At 39.2% G+C, this 19,972-nt stretch overlaps 1 protein-coding gene across 7 annotated transcripts in view; it reads left to right on the top strand.

Annotated features, from left to right (window-relative positions):
- Positions 1-19,972, top strand: part of Su(var)2-10 (E3 SUMO-protein ligase Su(var)2-10) — a 239,724-nt gene that overhangs the window by 12,464 nt on the left and 207,288 nt on the right. The window lies entirely within an intron of this gene.

The raw sequence follows: 19,972 nt of genomic DNA, 5'->3' as shown, positions 1-19,972 counted from the left end.
CCCCATTCTCTTTACCTTAACCCACCCCCTGCCCAATGTATTTTTTTTTATATTTATGACCAGTCAGGATAAAGGGTGAGTACACACTGCTTTTTCTTTTCACATCTAAATTAATTTCAAAGCCTGTCTTTAGCAATAGTTTTATTGTACAGTAGTCACATTTTATGTACAGGTTGTGTGAGAGAGATAGATGAGATAGATATAGAGAGATGAGATATAGATATATGTAAATGAGAGAGAGAGATAGAGATAGGTGAGAGAAAGATGAGAGATGAGATAGAGTATTTAACACACCGGCTGTCTCCCACCAAGGTAGGGTGACCCCGAAAAGAAGCAACACATTTTCACCATCACTCATTCCATTAATGTCTTGCTAGAGGTGTGCCATTATTGCAGTTCAAAACTGCAAATATCCCAACCCCCTGCTTTGAAGTGCAGACACTGTACTTCCCACCTCCAGAACTCTAGTCTGGCTGACCAGTTTCACAGAATTCCTTCATAAAGGTTACCTTGCTCCCACTTGCTATCTAACACGCTCACAAATGCTGGATGTCTAAGCCCCCTTGCCCACAAAACCTCCTTTACCCCCTCCCTCATACTTTTCCTAGGACGACCTCTACTTCACTTTCCCTTCCACTATGGATTTATAAGTCCTCCACATTGTCCTATTTTGTTTCCATCCTCTCTAAATGTCCAAACCACCTCTAACAACCCCCTCTTCAGCCCTCTGTATAATACTTTTAATAATCCTGCACCTCCTCCTAATATTCACACTGCACATTCCCCTCAGACACTACATCTCCATAACCTCCAACCTCCTCCTCACTGTAGCATTCACAACCCATGCTTCACACCCAAATAAGAATGATGGTGCCTCTGTTCTCTCGTTCATTTCCCTTTTTGCCTCCAAGGATAACTTTATTGCCACAGATGCGTCAGTGCATCACCCATCTTTTTCCCCTCAACAATTCTGTTGTTCACCTCATCTTTCATAGACCCATTCACCAGTAAGTCCACTTCCAAATACCAGAACACATTCCCTTCCTCCATACTCCCTCCTTACAATCTGATATCCAGTTTTTCATTACCAAAATGTTTTGTTACCCCTACCACCTTGCTCTTTCCGATGTTCACTTTTAACTTCCTTCTTTTACATTCCCTCCCAAATTCATCCACCAACCTTTGCAACTTCTCTTCAGAATCTTCCAAAAGCACAGTGTCATTGGCAAAAAGAAACTGTGACAACTCCCACTTTGTATTTGTTTCAAAGCATTTTAATCCCATACCTCTTCCGAACACATTAGCATTCATTTCTTTTACATCCCCATCTATAAATGTTAAACAACCTTGGCGACATCATCCCTAAGGCTTACTTTTACTTGACAATAATCTCCCCCTCTCCTTTACACCCAAACCTGAACCTCACTATTCCTCATAAAAACTCTTAGCTGCTTTCAGTAACCTACCACCTATTCCACACACTTGAAATAATCTTTGTTTCTACAAGTACAGTACATGTACAACATCTGCCATTTTGCTCCTTTATCCACTGTATATATACAGTGGACCCTCAGTTATTGGCCGTAATCCATTCCAGAATGGCCAAAATGGCCGAAAACTGAAACACTATTTCCCATAAGAATTAATGTAAATACAATTAATTAGTTCCAGACACTCAAAAATATTAACAAAAAGTAATGTTTTATCAATTAATGAGTTAAAATAAATACATGAACAATTAAATCAGTATTACATACTTTTATTGATGACTCTTCTTGACTTATGGAAGATAGGAAGGAGGAGAGAGGGAGTTGGGGTTATTGTTTGGAAGGGGAATCCCCCTCCATAATGACATCAGGTAACAAGTCCCTCTCTGGGGTTACTTCCCTTCTTTGTCTTTTAATGCCACTAGGACCAGCTTGAGAGTCACTGCACACCTGTCCCACGAAATAACTGTCAAGAGTGCTCTGTTTCTTGCATCTCTTTAAGATTTCCCTGAAGTGGGACAAAGTTTTGTCACTGAACATTTTGCCCCTGAACATTTTGCCACTGAACATTTTGCAGATATGGCTTGTTTCAGCTTGGTCAGGGTGGAATTTCTCTACAAAAGCTTGCACCCTTGTCCACGTTGCACAAATCTCTCTAATCTCCAAAAAGGCACCTCCTTCACTCCCTCTTCCTCTGAAGCAAGTTCCTCAGCTGCAGTCTGCTGCTGTTCAAGTTGAAGCTCTTGCAGCTCTTCAGTGGTTAGCTCTTTCCTGTGGTCAGCTCTTCCCTGTGGTCGTCCACCAACTCTTCCATATCCTTGCCACTAACCTCCAACCCCATGGACTTCCCCAATGCCACAATAGAATCCACAACAGGCAGAGGGTCCTCAGGGTCGGCCTCAAACCCTTCAAAATCCCTCTATTGGACACAACCTGGCCACAGTTTTCTCCAAGCAGAGTTCAAAGTCCTTGAAGTCACTCCCTCCCAAACCTTACCTATAAGGCTTATGCAATGGAGGATATTGAAGTGATTCCTCCAGAACTCTCTTAGGGTCAAATTTGTGTCTGAGGTCACTTCAAAGCACCTTTGAAACACTGCTTTGGTATAGAGTTTTTTAAAGTAGAAATGACCTGCTGGTTCATGGGCTGGAGGAGAGGAGTAGTGTTAGGAGGCAAGAACTTCACTGTTATAAACCTGAAGTCCCTAAACAACTGGTCTTCCAAGTCTGGAGGATGAGCAGGAGCATTGTCCAGTACCAGGAGGCACTTGAGTGGCAATTTATTTTCCAGGAGGTATTTTTTCACACTGGGGCCAAACACATCATTGACCCACTCTTTGAAAATATGCTTTGTGACCCATGCCTTATTGTTAGCTTTCCACATCACACACAATCTGTTCTTGACGACATTGTTTTTCTTGAACACACTGGGATTTGCAGAGTGGTACAACAGTAAAGGCTTCACTCTGAAATCCCCACTAGTATTAGCACAGAACACAAGAGTAAGCCTGTCTTTCATAAGCTTGTGGCCTGGCAGTGCCTTTTCCTCCTGAGTAATGTAGGTCCTCTTTGGCATTTTCTTCCAAAACAGGCCTGTTTCATCACAAATGAACATTTGTTGGGGTTTGAATCCTTCAGCCTTTATGTACCCCTGGAATTACTGTACGAATATTTCAGCTGCACATTTGTCAGAACTTGCAGCCTCCCCATGCCTTACCACACTGTGTATGCCGCTACGCTTCTTAAATCTCTCAAACCAGCCTTTCCTGGCCCTAAATTCACTAACATCTGCACTTGTTCCAGGCATTTTCTTTAAAAGATCAGCATGCAACTGCTTTGCCTTCTCACAAATAATTGATTCCACAACACTGTCTCCTGCTAATTGTTTTTCAGTGATCCACAACAACAATAACTTCTCTATATTTTCAATTATTGGTGGCCTTTGTTTGGTTAGCACATTTGCCCCTTTCACCACATCAGCTTGCTTGATTTGTTCTTTCTTTGCCAGAATAGACGTGATTGTTGATTTTTTTCCCATACATCCTGGCAGCCTCAAGCACTCGAAGGCCACTCATATTTTTCAACAACTTATTTCTTAAATTCCATGGTGTTTCTGACTTTCTTTACCAAAGGAACTTTACTAGGAACTTTCTTTCGGCCCAACATAACTTATTTAGCAGTTGCACTAATGAAAAACCTCCAAAAACAGTGGAAATGTTTGGATGAATGAGCACAAGCTTCCTCACTCGCCCAGAGACACAGCTAGACTGACGGGCAAGCTGCAGTGGCTGGCTAGTCGATGCCTCCCATATGGCCGATAACCAAAATAACGGCTGATAACCGGGAGCCGAAAACCCAGCCGATAACCGAGGGTCCGCTGTATATTTATTTTACATTGAAGTATATACGTAATTAGCATTATTTAGATTATTGTGAATTTTTGTTGTATATATGGATTTAGGGAGGCATATTATATGGTGGGCACAGGAGCAGTGTGGCAAATGTTGCAAATGTATGTAATGGGTTAGTTAAAGCTGTTATGAGGTTTTATGAAGATAGTGAGGCTCAGGTTAGGGTATGTATGAGAGGAGGAGGCTATTTTCCAGCAGAAGTAGGCCTTGGACAGGGATGCGTGATATCATGGTTAACATATTTATAGATGGGGTTCTAAATGAAGTGAATGCTAGGGTGTTTGGGAAAGATGTTTCATTAATCAAATAGTTAAGAATCTAATGACATGGTGCTTTTGGGGGATTCTGAAGAGAAGTTGCAAAGGTTGGACAATGAATTTGGGAGGGTGTGTAAAAGAAGGAAATTAAAAGTGAGCATTGGAAAGAGCAGTGATGTGAGTAACAAAAAAATTTAGGCAATGAAAGACTGGATATCAGATTCAAAGGAGGGAGTATGGAGGAAGTGAATGTGTTCTGATTCAATATTTGGGGGTGAGCTTGTCAGCAGACAGGTCAATGGAAGATGAGGTGAATCATAGAATTGATAAAGGGAAAAAAGGTGGGTGGGGCATTGAGGCACCTGTGGAGACACAACCTTATCCATGGAGGCAAAGAAGAGGAAGGTTAGAGTATAGGGATACATACACCCATAGTTGGGTGTGGAGCATGGGTTTTAAATGTGCAGTGAGGAAGAAGCTGGAGGCAGTGCAGAAGTTGCCTAAGGGCAATGTATAGAGTGAATATTGTATAGAGAATTTGTAGTTTTGCAATTAGGTGGTGTGAGGTTACTAAAAATATCCTGAGATCTGAGAAGGGGTTACTGAGGCAGTTTGGACATTTAGAGAGGATGGAGCAAAATAAGTTGACTTGGAGGATGTATTAATCTGTAGTGAAGAGAAGGAAGGGTGGGGGTCATCCCAGGTAAGGTTAGAGGAAGGGGGTAAAGACTTGACATCCAACAGGCATGTGTGAGCACGTTAGATAAGAGTGGAGGCAAGTGGTTTTAACGACTTTACATGATGTTAAAGTTAGAGCAGGGTAACATTTTTGAAGGGATTCAGGGAAACTGGTTAGCTGGACTTATGTCCTTGAAGTGGGGAAGTACAGTGCCTGCACTCTGAAGGAATTGAGGGAATATAGCAGTTTGAAGGGGTTTCTAAGATATAGTGTTGGCATGCCTCTGGCAAGGTGGTGATGGAGTGAATAATGATGAATGCATTTCTTGTTTTTGGGCATCCTGCCTCAGAGGGAGATGGCTAGTGTGTTACAAAAATAAAATATGCATACATATACATCCATGTGCACATGTACGTATAAACATATACATATTTATATTCGCACATCCATGTGTACATTAGTGTTTTAATTTGGCAAGCTGACTTCATTTCCTGAAATTGTATTGTGAAGATGTGTTGAGTATTTGAGTTGATTGCTGGTTGTATATGGCCTTGATAATTTTCCCTCTTGCAGTTGAATAACTGTCTTCAGGCTGTCCATGAAGTTGGGCTTAGTAGGAAGGATATTGAAATAATTTCTTAAGTGTATGACAATAAGGTCTTCAACATCTGTGATGGTAAAAGCTCTGCTGAATTGATAGGCCCAACCATGCTGTTTTGAGGCTTAATAAATATTTTGCTTAGCCCTCTGTTTTGTTTAATAGTTGGAGTTTGGATTGGGGAGGGGGGTGGCAGGCAAGCAAGCTATGAGTAATGTACTTGACAGTCCCTCCACAACTTACAAAGAAGTTACATACTTTGTTTTTCAACTTACGAATTGGTTTTCTTAGAAATAATGAGTATTTTTTTTACCACACTTGTACTGTGACTCAGTAGTTGTAAAGCTTTAATTGGTTCTTAATTGCCCTGTTTGTAAGTGCATATGTTTAACTTGTAGCTTTTATTAATTGGGGTTATACATGCAAATTGCATTCCCACTGTCAACTTTCAAATGTTTGTAACAACCTGTTATCCTGTTTGGTTGTTTTGTATACCCTATGGTAAATTAATCATGCCCCACATGTTCGTAACTGCAGCTCATAATTCGTAAAACTATTTTCTCAATACTGTATTATGTCTTTTAGACCTCATTTGTAAGTACAGGTCATGGTAAGTCTGTGACTTCCTGGGTAGTGATAAATGCATACATAAGGGGAGAGTGAACTTGTGCCTCATTTATTTTTTCAACCACTGCTGTTGAGCAACTGTGACTACTTAAATGCTATATATTTATTGCTTGCCTTAAAAGGTTTTGCACATAGTCGTTCATAGCCATTGCTAAGACATTTCAGCCCCACGATATCAACCTCACAAGAATACTTAGTCCTTCATTTTCTTGCCAATCTCGATAGTGATCCCAAGTCATCAAATCATAATTGTGTGTACTTATAGTACTGCAGGAAATATTACCTGGCATCACTTTCCTCGGGGCAACCTTTCCTCATTTCACTACATGTATTCATTTATTTATGCAGTTCCCATCATCAGCTTATCATTTCTTGTACATTTATATGTACTTTTTTATTTTTTGTTGTTGCATAAGCTTATCTAAGTGTATATTTAATCACAAATTAGAAAAAAAAGCAGCTCTGACACATCTGGCATTAACTTGTACAGATATCTTTGAAAGGGTCCTGAGATGCCAATTTACTGATGTTTTTGGAAAAACGTGAGCAATACAACTCGCATCAACATATTTTTCAAGCAAGAACCCTTGAAGGATATCTTGATGCAGGTGAAGGACTCTTGATCCAAGGAGAGTTATCTTCCTCTCTGATCAAACCTGATTACATCTCATTAACTAGGAAGTGTTCCATCTTCCAAGTTTAGTGCTTCCCTACTAATACAACAAAAATTAGCATGGATTTTACCTGTTTTCCATCAGCATTTGACAAATGCAACCGTGAAAGGATGGCTCATAAAATGAGGTGAACGGGTTTAAAAGGAAAATTAGAGAAATGAATATTCAGATTTCTGACAAACACATCATGAAGAGTAGCAAGCAGTAAATAACAAAAAAGGTCAGTCTTAGCAAAATTAAGTTCAGTACTGTAATGCACCATGCTGTTTCTCACCCTCATAGCAGACATCCACAGCTTCATCTCCTTTGCTGATGATAAAATCCACCTCAGAAGGCACACAAAAAATTCACATTAACAAAATCTTCCAGATGACAAAGGAAAATAGTTGAATGCATTTGTATCCATTGATGATCAATACATGTATATTTAAGTGCATGCTGCTATCAGCAGTGAAGAAAATATTTAAGTGTAGAGCTAGCCTATGTTGTGATGTTTCATTATATAGGGCTTTATGAAGTCAATGGTTGACTCTACAGAGCTCTATATAGAGTGAAATGTGGTCATATCAAATGCTTTCTATGCTTTGTCTTTATTTCATGGTGATCATTGGTGATATTTTCCAACTACTTAGATATTGAAAGAACATAGAATTTAAAAAACAGCATAGAATGCAAAATGCAAGCATACTTTCTTATACAATATAAGGAACATACTGTATAGGCAAATGCACCAAAGGCCAGGAATAGGATAAGGTGAATTATTAAAGCTTGCAAAAGTTAGAATCATGCCAGTGGTGGTACTACAGTGCCAATGTTCAAATCCAGTTGTGCTTTCCTGTTTAGAAGAATTAAAACTTCTAAGCTATTAGGAGTACTGTGGAAGGGAGAAGAGTGATACATTACCTGATACATTACATAGAAAATTAAGGGTCTGGTTCTCAATCTACATTGTGTAATAAAATCTTACCGCAGTGAGAAATACAGCAAACTGAAATTCAGGGGTACCATAGGTGCAATTAGAGAACAGTGTGTCAAGATTGCTCCACAACTTTCAACATTATACCAGCAGATAGACAAAATATTATGGGAATAAATGTTCAAGTTTTCAAGATGAAACTGGACCACTGCATATTCTAGATTGTGGTGTCTTTGTAGGCCTGTATGCTGCTGGCTGCAACAGCCTGGTTGACAAGGCAGTCATCAAGGATGTCTGACCTTGGATTGGTCTATGAGTGTAGTAGAGCCCTCAAAACTAGTCACAGGTATATCACCACAGCAACCATGGCCTAGGTGTTATGTGCCATTGTAAGTGCTTGTGACGTCAGGTTAAAGGCCAGCATAATGAAGAGTTCATACAGTACAGGGAAGACGAAGATGTTCAGCGTTTTTCTTGTTGTTGTTACAACATGTACTGCTTGTGGCGAAGTAGACGTAAATGAAGAAAATAAGTCTTTTTAAATGGAACGAAGATATTCACGTCATGATATTGAGCAGTATAACAGTGAAGCTGCTTATAGCCACCCATGCATTCAAAGTAAAATTCATCCACTGCAGATCTGTCTTCACACACTGTGAACCTGTTTCTGAAAAACCAGGCAGCAAGCCTTATCAGCAAATGTGCAGCAGATCAGAGAGAGAGGTGGGCTTTTTTTTTTTTTCCCTCTCAACATTTTATGCCAATTTGAGCCTAGATGTATTTCATTGAAAAGTTGATGATTAAATATAAAGTAATATTTTTCATAATAACTTATGTTACTTTTTTGTTAAATGCCTCTGATTTAGGAATTGATACATACATGTATTTGTGTGTAGTTATTACCTATGGTCAGAATCTCTATTTATAATCACTACATATAGTCTTGTATAATCTTCATTCATCATTTCAACTGCAATCAATACAATTTTTTTTAATTAAGCCTTTTTAATTGGTCTAATAGAGCTGGATTTTTTACTCTTGCCACCTTCTTAACCCTTTCAAGGTCTGTGCCGTAGATCTACGGTTTTACGTTCAGGGTCCAAACCGTAGATCTACGCCATGAGTTCAGCTCACTCTGATAAGCTGTGAGTGGTAAATTTGGGCCTAGATATGAGAGAATACATCTATGTGGTATTTGTGCACCACATAAAACAAATCCTGCAGCACACAGTGTATAATGAGAGAAAAAAAACTTGTACCGTGATTTTCGATTAAAACAGCGACTTTGCAGTGTTTTTTCTTATGTTTTTTATAGTTGTATTTGCGATTTCTTGATCTCATTTGATAGAATGGAAGATATATTACAGAAGTAGAGATGATTTTGATTGGTTTTAGCACTGGAAATGGCTTGAAACTGAGCTCAAAGTAGCAGAAATGTTAAATTTTTGTTGGTTTGAATAAAAATTCATTATGTGAATAAAAAATCAATATGGAATTCATTTGTAAAGCCTAAAAAACATAACTAATGAGGAGAGGAAATGTTAGTTTAGTGCCAGGAATGCCTGCATTGTTTATTCTGGACCCTATTTTGAACTTTTTGTTAAATTGGCCAAATTACCAATTTCCGATCACTTTATTTTGTAGTTGGAACAGTTCACTGGGCGATTTCTTGTGCTCAATCGATAGAATAGAAGTAATACTAGTGAAATAGCTAAGAATTTGGTTGACTGGAATAATGTAATTGGCCTAAAATGGGAGTCAAAGTCGGCAAAATTGCCGATTCGCAAATATCACTAACACATCAAAATTCGCGAGAGCATAATTTCGTCAATTTTCCATCAAATTTTGTACTTTTTGTTTTATTACCTTCAGAAAAAGATTCTCTACCATTTCATAAGAAAAAATAACAAAAATTTTTTTTGAAAATTCTGGTGCATCCTCTGAAATTTGGCCTCTGAACCCTGAAAGGGTTAATATAAGTGCAGGGTTTATTTTAGTAAATTATTTATAGTAGTAATTTTTTCCTCTCTTGTTCTTCATCATAATTATTTTTATATACAGTGGAACCTCGGCTTACGAGTTTTATCCGTTCTGTGACCTTGCTCTTATCCTGATCTGCTTGTATGCCGAGTCAATTTTCCTCATTTAAATTAATTGAAATGCAATTAATCTGTTCCAGCGGAATTCTTGCTCTCAGGAGGCAGGAATATGATGCTAATATGAACTCTATGGCTTATTTATCTATCATAGTTCTTCTAATATGACATAAACAATATAAATAACAGAAACCTGATATATACTCTAGAATGAATAAAATATGTCATTGTGTCAAGTGGTGGCTGCCATTCCCTACCTCAAGCAGCCACCTTGTTGCGGTTCAGCGGGGGAGACCTCCAGCCATCCCCTGCCATCCCCCAACACGACACTCAGTAGGCATATCAGTGTTGCTGAATGACTTACTAACTTGACTGAATGACTTAGACTGTTTCACTGAAGAGGACCCTGAAACGGTGTCTAGAGCAGCTGATGCCTTACCGTCAGTTGTGTAATGTACTGCAGGGTAACATATAACAAATCCATTACAGAATTTATGCACCTTCCAGTACAACCATCACTTCAGTACCAGAACCTCTACCATCCACCTCAGCCCAGTAGGGCCACAGCATAACTCTCCACTCTCTTCACAATCATCGACAAACACCATTACCCACAATTTAAAGTAAGAAATACTATTATTTATGTTGCAGTTATAGTCTTAAGCAGTAAAAACAATATAATACATCACGATAATGAACTATAATTATATGTTCACTTTTACTTTTGTAAGATCTGGAGGTCTAAAAGAATGTTATTTGAGGGAGAAGCTCACATCCAGAATTTTTGCTTGTATCGTACGTAGTAGGTTGGTAGACAGCAGCCACCCAGGGAAGTACTACTGTCCTGCCAGATGACTGTGAAACAGAAACCTGTAACGGTTTTACATGATGGTAGGATTGCTGATGTCTTTTTCTGTCTCACAAACACGCTAGATAACAGGGATATCTTGCTACTCCTACTTAGTTTGGTCACATTTCACAGACACGCATATGCATATATATATACAGTGGACCCCCGCATAACGATGGCATCACATAGCGATTATTTCGCATACCGCTTACTTTAATCGCAAAATTTTTGCCGCGCATACCGATTAAAAACCCGCTCACCGATTTTCGTCCGAGACGCGTCCAATGTGCGCCCTCACATGTGCCGCCCGTGCCATTGTTTACCAGCCAGCCTCCGCGGTAACATCCAAGCATACACTCGGAATATTTCGTATTATTACAGTGTTTTCGGTGCTGTTTCTGGAAAATAAGTGACCATGGGCCCCAAGAAAGCTTCTAGTGCCAACCCTGTGGTAAAAAGGGTGAGAATTAGTATGGAAATTAAGAAAGATTTTGAAGGGTTTGGGGCTAACCCTGAGAAGCCTATGCCAGTTGTGGAATCCATTGTGCCTACTTCAAAAATTAAGGAAATGTGTGCACAGTGGGTTGAACTGCAAACCTTTATGGATGAAAATCACCCTGACACAGCTGTTGCAAGCCGTGCTGGTGACTATTTCAATGACAATGTTGTGGCCCATTTTAGACAAATCGTAAAGGAACAGGAGGTACAGAGCTCTATGGACAGATTTGTTGTGCGACAGAGGTCCAGTGACTCTCAAGCTGGTCCTAGTGGCATTAAAAGAAGAAGGGAAGTAACCCCGGAAAAGGACTTGCTACCTCAAGTCCTAATGGAAGGGGATTCCCCTTCTAAACAATAAGTTCGACACTCTCCCCTCCTCCCATCCCATCAATCATCACCAGATCTTCAATAAAAGTAAGTGTCATGTAAGTGTGCATGCCTTTTTCAGTTTGTGTGTATTAAAATTAACATTTCATGTGGTAAAAAAAAATTTTTTTCATACTTTTGGGTGTCTTGCACGGATTAATTTTATTTCCATTATTTCTTATGGGGAAAATTCATTCACATAACGATTATTTCGCATAACAATTACCCCTCTTGCACGGATTAAAATCGTTAACCGGGGGTCCACTGTACATACATCTAGGTTTTTCTCCTTTTTCTAAATAGCTCTTGTTCTTCTTTATTTCTTCTATTGTCCATGGGGAAGGGGAAAAGAATCTTTCCTCCATAAGCCATGCGTGTCTTATGAGGTGACTAAAATAAGAACATAAGAACGAAGGAACACTGCAGAAGGCCAACTGGCCCATGCGAGGCAGGTCCAAGTCTCCTACCGGCTTAAGCCAATGCACCCAACCTAGTCAGGTCAGGTCACATTGACTTAAGGGAGGAACACGGCAACCGACCTGGTAGCACAAGCTATCAGGTCTAACTCACACCCACCCACATCTACTCATGTATTTATCCAACCTATTTTTAAAGCTACACAACGTTCTGGCCTCTATAACGGTACTTGGGAGTTTGTTCCACTCATCCACAACTCTATTACCAAACCAGTACTTTCCTATATCCTTCCTGAATCTGAATTTTTCCAACTTAAAACCATTGCTGCGAGTCCTGTCTAGGCTAGATATTTTCAGCACACTATTTACATCACCTTTATTTATTCCTGTCTTCCATTTATACACCTCAATCATATCCCCCCTAATTCTACGTCTTTCTAGAGAGTGCAGTTTCAGGGGCCTTAGTCTATCCTCATAGGGAAGGTTTCTGATACATGGGATCAACTTTGTCATCCTCCTTTGTACATTTTCCAGAGAATTTATATCCATTCTGCAATACGGTGACCAAAACTGTGCAGCATAATCTAAATGAGGCCTAACCAAGGATGTATAGAGTTGAAGAACAACCTGAGGACTCCTATTATTTATGCTTCTTGATATGAAGCCAAGGATTCTATTAGCTTTATTGCGAACACTTATGCACTGTTGTCTTGGTTTCAGATTACTGCTAACCAGAACTCCTAAATCTTTTTCGCAATCCGTAATATTAAGATCTACATTATTTAGTTTATATGTGGCATGGTTATTGTCCTGTCCAACATTTAGAACTTTGCATTTGTCTATATTAAACTGCATCTGCCACTTCTCCGACCACTGCATCAGTCTATTCAAATCTTCCTGGAGTGCTCGAATGTCCTCGTCAGAATGAATTCGACGGCCTATCTTGGTGTCACCGGCAAACTTGCCGATGTCGCTCTTTATGCCCTCATCTATGTCGTTTATGTAGATTGTGAACAGCAGGGGGCCCAACACTGACCCCTGTGGAACACCGCTCGTGACGCTTCCCCACTCTGATTTCTCCCCATTGATGCAAACTCTCTGCTGCCTATTTGTCAACCATGCCTCTATCCAGGAAAAAATTTCTCCTCCTATTCCATGTGCTTTAATTTTCCTCAATAGTCTCTGATGTGGGACCCTGTCAAAAGCCTTACTGAAGTCCATATACACAATATCATATTCATTACCATGATCTACCTCCTCAAATACCTTAGTGAAAAAAGTTAATAAATTCGTAAGGCAGGAACGCCCCTTTGTAAAACCATGCTGAGATTCGTTGATTAATTTATGCTTTTCAAGGTGGCTACGAACTGCCTCGGCAATTATTGATTCCATAAATTTTCCCACTATGGAGGTTAGGCTTACTGGTCTATAGTTCGAAGCTAAGGACCTGTCACCTGTTTTGAAAATAGGTATCACATTTGCCATTTTCCACTTATCTGGCACCATGCCAGTTTGTAGTGATATGTTGAAAAGATTAGCCAAAGGTGTGCTAAGCTCCTCTTTACATTCCTTTAGAACCCTTGCATACAGTTCATCAGGGCCTGGGGATTTGTTAGGTTTTAATTTATCTATTTGCCTAAGGACCATGTCACTTGTGACCCTAATAGTGTACAGTTTATTATCGTCCTGTTCTACATAATTTATCATTACTGGAATATCGCTGGTATCCTCCTGTGTAAAAACTGAGAGGAAGTATGTGTTAAAAATTCTACACATTTCCTTATCACTGTCAGTGAGCTGACCCGAGGAACTTTTGAGTGGGCCTATCTTGTCCCTGATCTTACTTCAGTATACTTGAAAGAATCCTTTTGGGTTAGTCTTCGATTCTCTTGCAACTTTAACCTCATAATCTCTTTTTGCTTTTCTAATTCCCTTTTTTATTTCTCTCTTTAACTGAATATATCGATTTCTTAATTGCTAGTAACCCCTTCTCCTGTAAACATTTACTAAAAAAGAGAAGAAGAAAAACTATAAAACTGGGATGCTTGAATGTGCGTGGATGTAGTGCGGATGACAAGAAACAGATGATTGCTGATGTTACGAATGAAAAGAAGTTGGATGTCCTGGCCCTAAGCGAAACAAAGCTGAAGGGGGTAGGGAAGTTTCGGTGGGGAGAAATAAATGGGATTAAATCTGGAGTATCTGAGAGAGTTAGAGCTAAGAAAGGGGTAGCAATGATGTTGAAGGATCAGTTATGGAAGGAGAAAAGAGAATATGAATGTGTAAATTCAAGGATTATGTGGATTAAAGTAAAGGTTGGATGCGAAAAGTGGGTCATAATAAGCGTGTATGCACCTGGAGAAGAGAGGAATGTAGAGGAGAGAGAGAGATTTTGGGAGATGTTAAGTGAATGTATAGGAACCTTTGAACCAAGTGAGAGAGTAATTGTGGTAGGGGACCTGAATGCTGAAGTAGGAGAAATTTTTAGAGAGGGTGTGGTAGGTAAGTTTGGGGTGCCAGGTGTAAATGATAATGGGAGCCCTTTGATTGAACTTTGTATAGAAAGGTGTTTAGTTATAGGTAATACATATTTTAAGAAAAAGAGGATAAATAAGTATACAAGATATGATGTAGGGTGAAATGACAGTAGTTTGTTGGATTATGTATTGGTAGATAAAAGACTGTTGAGTAGACTTCAGGATGTACATGTTTATAGAGGGGCCACAGATATATCAGATCACTTTTTAGTTGTAGCTACACTGAGAGTAAAAGGTAGATGGGATACAAGGAGAACAGAAGCATCAGGTAAGAGAGAGGTGAAGGTTTATAAACTAAAAGAGGAGGCAATTAGGGTAAGATACAAAAACAGTGATAATGTGTGAGTGTGGTGAAAGTGTTGAATGATGATGAAAGTATTTTCTTTTTGGGGATTTTCTTTCTTTTTTGGGTCACCCTGCCTCGGTGGGAGACTGCCGACTTGTTGAAAAAAAAAAAAATAAACAACTATTGGAGGATAGATGGGCTAATGAGAGCATAGGCAATGGGGTCGAAGAGGTATGGGGTAGGTTTAAAAATGTAGTGTTAGAGTGTTCAGCAGAAGTTTGTGGTTACAGGAAAGTGGGTGCGGGAGGGAAGAGGAGTGATTGGTGGAATGATGATGTAGAGAGAGTAGTAAGGGAGAAAAAGTTAGCATATGAGAAGTTTTTACAAAGTAGAAGTGATGCAAGGAGGGAAGAGTATATGAAGAAAGAGAGAGAGGTTAAGAGAGTGGTGAAGCAATGTAAAAAGAGAGCAAATGAGAGAGTGGGTGAGATGTTATCAACAAATTTTGTTGAAAATAAGAAAAAGTTTTGGAGTGAGATTAACAAGTTAAGGAAGCCTAGAGAACAAATGGATTTATCAGTTAAGAATAGGAGAGGAGAGCTACTAAATGGAGAGTTAGAGGTATTGGGAAGATGGAGGGAATATTTTGAGGAATTGTTAAATGTTGATGAAGATAGGGAAGCTGTGATTTCGTGTATAGGGCAAGGAGGAATAACATCTTGTAGGAGTGAGAAAGAGCCAGTTGAGTGTGGGGGAAGTTCGTGAGGCAGTAGGTAAAATGAAAGGGGGTAAGGCAGCTGGGATTGATGGGATAAAGATAGAAATGTTAAAAGCAGGTGGGGATATAGTTTCGGAGAGGTTGGTGTTATTATTTAATAAATGTATGGAAGAGGGTAAGGTACCTAGGGATTGGCAGAGAGCATGCATAGTTCCTTTGTATAAAGGCAAAGGGGACAAAAGAGAGTGCAAAAATTATAGGGGGATAAGTCTGTTGAGTATACCTGGTAAAGTGTATGGTAGAGTTATTATTGAAAGAATTATGAGTAAGATGGAGAATAGGATAGATGAACAAGGAGGCTTTAGGAAAGGTAGGGGGTGTGTAGACCAGGTGTTTACAGTGAAACATATAAGTGAACAGTATTTAGATAAGGCTAAAGAGGTTTTTGTGGCATTTATGGATTTGGAAAAGGTGTATGACAGGGTGGATAGGGGGGCAATGTGGCAGATGTTGCAGATGTATGGTATAGGAGGTAGGTTACTGAAAGCAGTGAAGAGTTTTTACGAGGATAGTGAGGCTCAAGTTAGAGTATGTAGGAAAGAGGGAGATTATTTCCCAGTAAAAGTAGGCCTTAGACAAGGATGTGTGATGTCACCGTGGTTGTTCAATATATTTATAGATGGGGTTGTAAGAGAAGTAAATGCGAGGGTCTTGGCAAGAGGTGTGGAGTTAAAAGATGAAGAATCACACATAAAGTGGGAGTTGTCACAGTTGCTCTTTGCTGATGACACTGTGCTCTTGGGTAATTCTGAAGAGAAGTTGCAGAGGTTGGTGGATGAATTTGGTAGGGTTTGTAAATGAAGAAAATTGAAAGTGAATACAGGAAAGAGTAAGGTTATGGGGATAACAAAAAGATTAGGTGATGAAAGATTGGATATCAGATTGGAGGGAGAGAGTATGGAGGAGGTGAATGTATTCAGATATTTGGGAGTGGACATGTCAGCAGATCTGTCTATGAAAGATGAGGTGAATCATAGAATTGATGAGGGGAAAAGGGTGAGCGGTGCACTTAGGAGTCTGTGGAGACAAAGAACTTTGTCCTTGGAAGCAAAGAGAGGAATGTATGAGAGTATAGTTTTACCAACGCTCCTGTGTGGGTGTGAAGCATGGGTGATGAATGTTGCAGCGAGGAGAAGGCTGGAGGCAGTGGAGATGTCATGTCTGAGGGCAATGTGTGGTGTGAATATAATGCAGAGAATTCGTAGTTTGGAAGTTAGGAGGAGGTGCGGGATTGCCACAACTGTTGTCCAGAGGGCTGAGGAAGGGTTGTTGAGGTGGTTCGGACATGTAGAGAGAATGGAGCGATACAGAATGACTTCAAGAGTGTATCAGTCTGTAGTGGAAGGAAGGCGGGGTAGGGGTCGGCCTAGGAAAGGTTGGAGGGAGGGGGTAAAGGAGGTTTTGTGTGCGAGGGGCTTGGACTTCCATCGGGTATGCGTGAGCATGTTTGATAGGAGTGAATGGAGACAAATGGTTTTTTAATACTTGACGTGCTGTTGGAGTGTGAGCAAAGTAACATTTATGAAGGGATTCAGGGAAACCGGCAGGCCGGACTTGAGTCCTGGAGATGGAAAGTACAGTGTCTGCACTCTGAAGGAGGGGTGTTAATGTTGCAGTTTAAAAACTGTAGTGTAAAGCACCCTTCTGGCAAGACAGTGATGGAGTGAATGATGGTGAAAGTTTTTCTTTTTCGGGCCACCCTGCCTTGGTGGAAATTGGCCAGTGTGTTAATAATAAAAAAAAGAAAAATCCAGAAACAAAAGATCGACCGAGCAACTGCTCGTATCCTGAAAAACTCGTATGGTGGGGCACTCGCAAGCTGAGGTTCCACTGTATATACTTAATTAGTATATTCATTTGCATTTTAAAACCTTCTCTTTTCATTGCCTTCTAGTCTTTGGTTGTTGAAATAGGAAATATTAAGTACATCTTTCTTCTTGATGATAATCACATTTACAAACTTAGTGATTGTTCTACACCTGTTGTCGTTTCTCATGATATATTCTTTGCACCCTTGTTTGATTATACCTCTCGCATTGAGTTCTCAATACAGGTCTTTTATGCTTGTTTAGTGTATACTACTTGAAAATCCTTTCCTATAGGCCTTGAATCGTTTCATATTCATTGAGTTTAACCCATCATGGTCCAAAACCCCGATCTGAAACTTGTTCACAGGGTCCAAGAATTTAAAAAAAAAAAAAACTTTTTTTTATGAAATGGTAGAGAATCTTTCTCTAAAAGTAAAAAAACCAGTAGGAAAAAGTTTGATGGAAAATTGACTAAATTACGCTATTGCGAATTTTGCAGTGTCAGCGATGTTTATGCCTTGGCAATTTTGCCCACTTTTGACTCCTATTTTAGGCCAGATACATTATTCCAGTCAACTAAATTCATAGCTATTTCGTTTTATCAGTTGAGCACAAGAAGCTGCCCAATCAACTATTTCAACTACCCAATAAATTGATCAGAAATTGGTAACTTGGCCAATTTCACTAAGTTCAGAATATTCCGATTTCAAAATAGAGTTTAGAATAAACAGAGCAGGCATTCCTGGCACTAAAATGACATTTCCTCTGTTTATTAGTTATGTTTCCAGGCTTTACAGATGAATTCCATTTTGATTTTTTATTCTCATAAAGAATTTTTATTCACACCAAAAAATAGAAGAGTTACTGTTATGCAGTATTGTAATAATTGTATAAATAATATCAGTGAATTTGTGAACGTACATTAGACCCACCAGCTGACATGTATGGGATGCGTGATGTGATTTGTTTACTCTTGAACATCGGCAAAAATCGAACATTTCCGTTACTTTGAGCTCAGTTTCAAGCTATTTTTAGTACTAAAAGCAGTCACAATCATCTCTATTTCTGTAATATATCTTGCATTCTATCAAATGAGACCAAGAAACCATAAATACATCTGTAAAACCATACGAAAATACACTGCAAAGTCGCTATTTTAATCCAAAAACGTGGTCGCAGTTTTTTTTCTCATGCACTGCGTGCTGCAGGATTTTTTTATATGCTGCACACTTACTACATAGATGCATTCTCTCATATCTGGGCCCAAATTTACTGCTCACATTTTATCTGAGTGAGCTGATCTCGTGACAGTACGTACTAGCTGATCTCATGACAGTACTACGACACTGACCCTGGCTTCAAAGCCGTAAAACTATGGCACGAACCCTCAAGGGGTTAATAGTGTCAGCAATGGTACAGACACTGCACTGAAAAAAAAAATGCTTCAGGTATACTCTGCATGCAATCCACTTGAAAAAACAAGTTAGAATTCTTCCCCCAAGTTGTGTGTGACAGTGGTATTAAAATGCCAAGGTGCTAATTACTATTTCCCCTTTAACTAGTAAACCAAAAACAAAGACTGGAATAAATGTGTCTTTTTGGATTCCTTTTATTGATAGGAAACAACCAGTCATTGAAAAAAAAAATTATTTTTTTTATTTATATAAACACACCAGCTACCCCCCACCAAGGCAGGGTGACCCAAAAAAAGATGAAAAAAAAAATTCTTTTTTACATTTAGTAATTCATACAGAAGAAGGGGTTACTAGCTCCTTGTTCCCAGCATTTTAGTCGCCTCTTATGACACACGTTACTTACAGAGGAAGGATTCCTCTCCACTTTCCCATGGAGAAAAAACCACATATCCTGTGGTATAAAAGTGATATTGCTGCTCTAATATTCAGTACAGTACTGCAAAATGTTGGAATTTTCTCTTGGTCTGAAGAAATTATTTGATTTTGGAAGCACATGGCTTTAGCAAGTAAAATTAGAAAAGACCAATTTTTTTAATTTGGGATGTATGTTATGTAAATCACATCATATGTGATGTAGTCCATGATCACATAGATAACTAAATACAGATGAGGAAATATTTATTTTATTAGAAGAAAAAAAGAGCCCTTATTGGTTTAAAAACTAAAATTCATTTTCAGTAATTTATTTCATGATATCAAATTGCATGACTAAATGTAGTTTTTGCCATCATGTTATTTTTATTTCCCACTTTCTCGGAGTATGAAGATATTTGTCCAGAAAGGATAGAAAAGTATGGACAGCAGCAGGAAAAAGAGGGTGCAGGATACTAAAAAGATATTCTAAGTGACACCAGCCCTTTCACTCTACTATATATATATCTGTTCAGCGTGTGATTGCAAGGTAATATTCATGAACACTGGTAGAGTCCAGGCTGTGACCTGCAGTCTTCAGCAAACTTTCATATATTGTAAAACTGACATTAGTTTGCACTACGTACAGGAGGCCCCCGAGTATTCAGCACCCTCTTTTTGGCGTTCCACATTTTCGCTGGTTTTCTACCAAGCGATTGTTCATTATGTTCAGTGCTTTCACTGCCCTTTCACCATTTTTGCCATTTTTGCACAACAGTTGGATAAGGGAAGGGCAACTTGTGCCATATTTTAAGGTAAGTATTGTATGTATATACACAAATAACCCGCACATAAAAGAGAGA

The sequence above is a fragment of the Cherax quadricarinatus genome, chromosome 7, assembly GCF_038502225.1.
Source record: "Cherax quadricarinatus isolate ZL_2023a chromosome 7, ASM3850222v1, whole genome shotgun sequence".
In the NCBI taxonomy this organism is placed as follows: domain Eukaryota; kingdom Metazoa; phylum Arthropoda; class Malacostraca; order Decapoda; family Parastacidae; genus Cherax; species Cherax quadricarinatus.
Note: the sequence above shows the minus strand (reverse complement) of the source record. Positions and strands in the feature narration are given on the sequence as shown.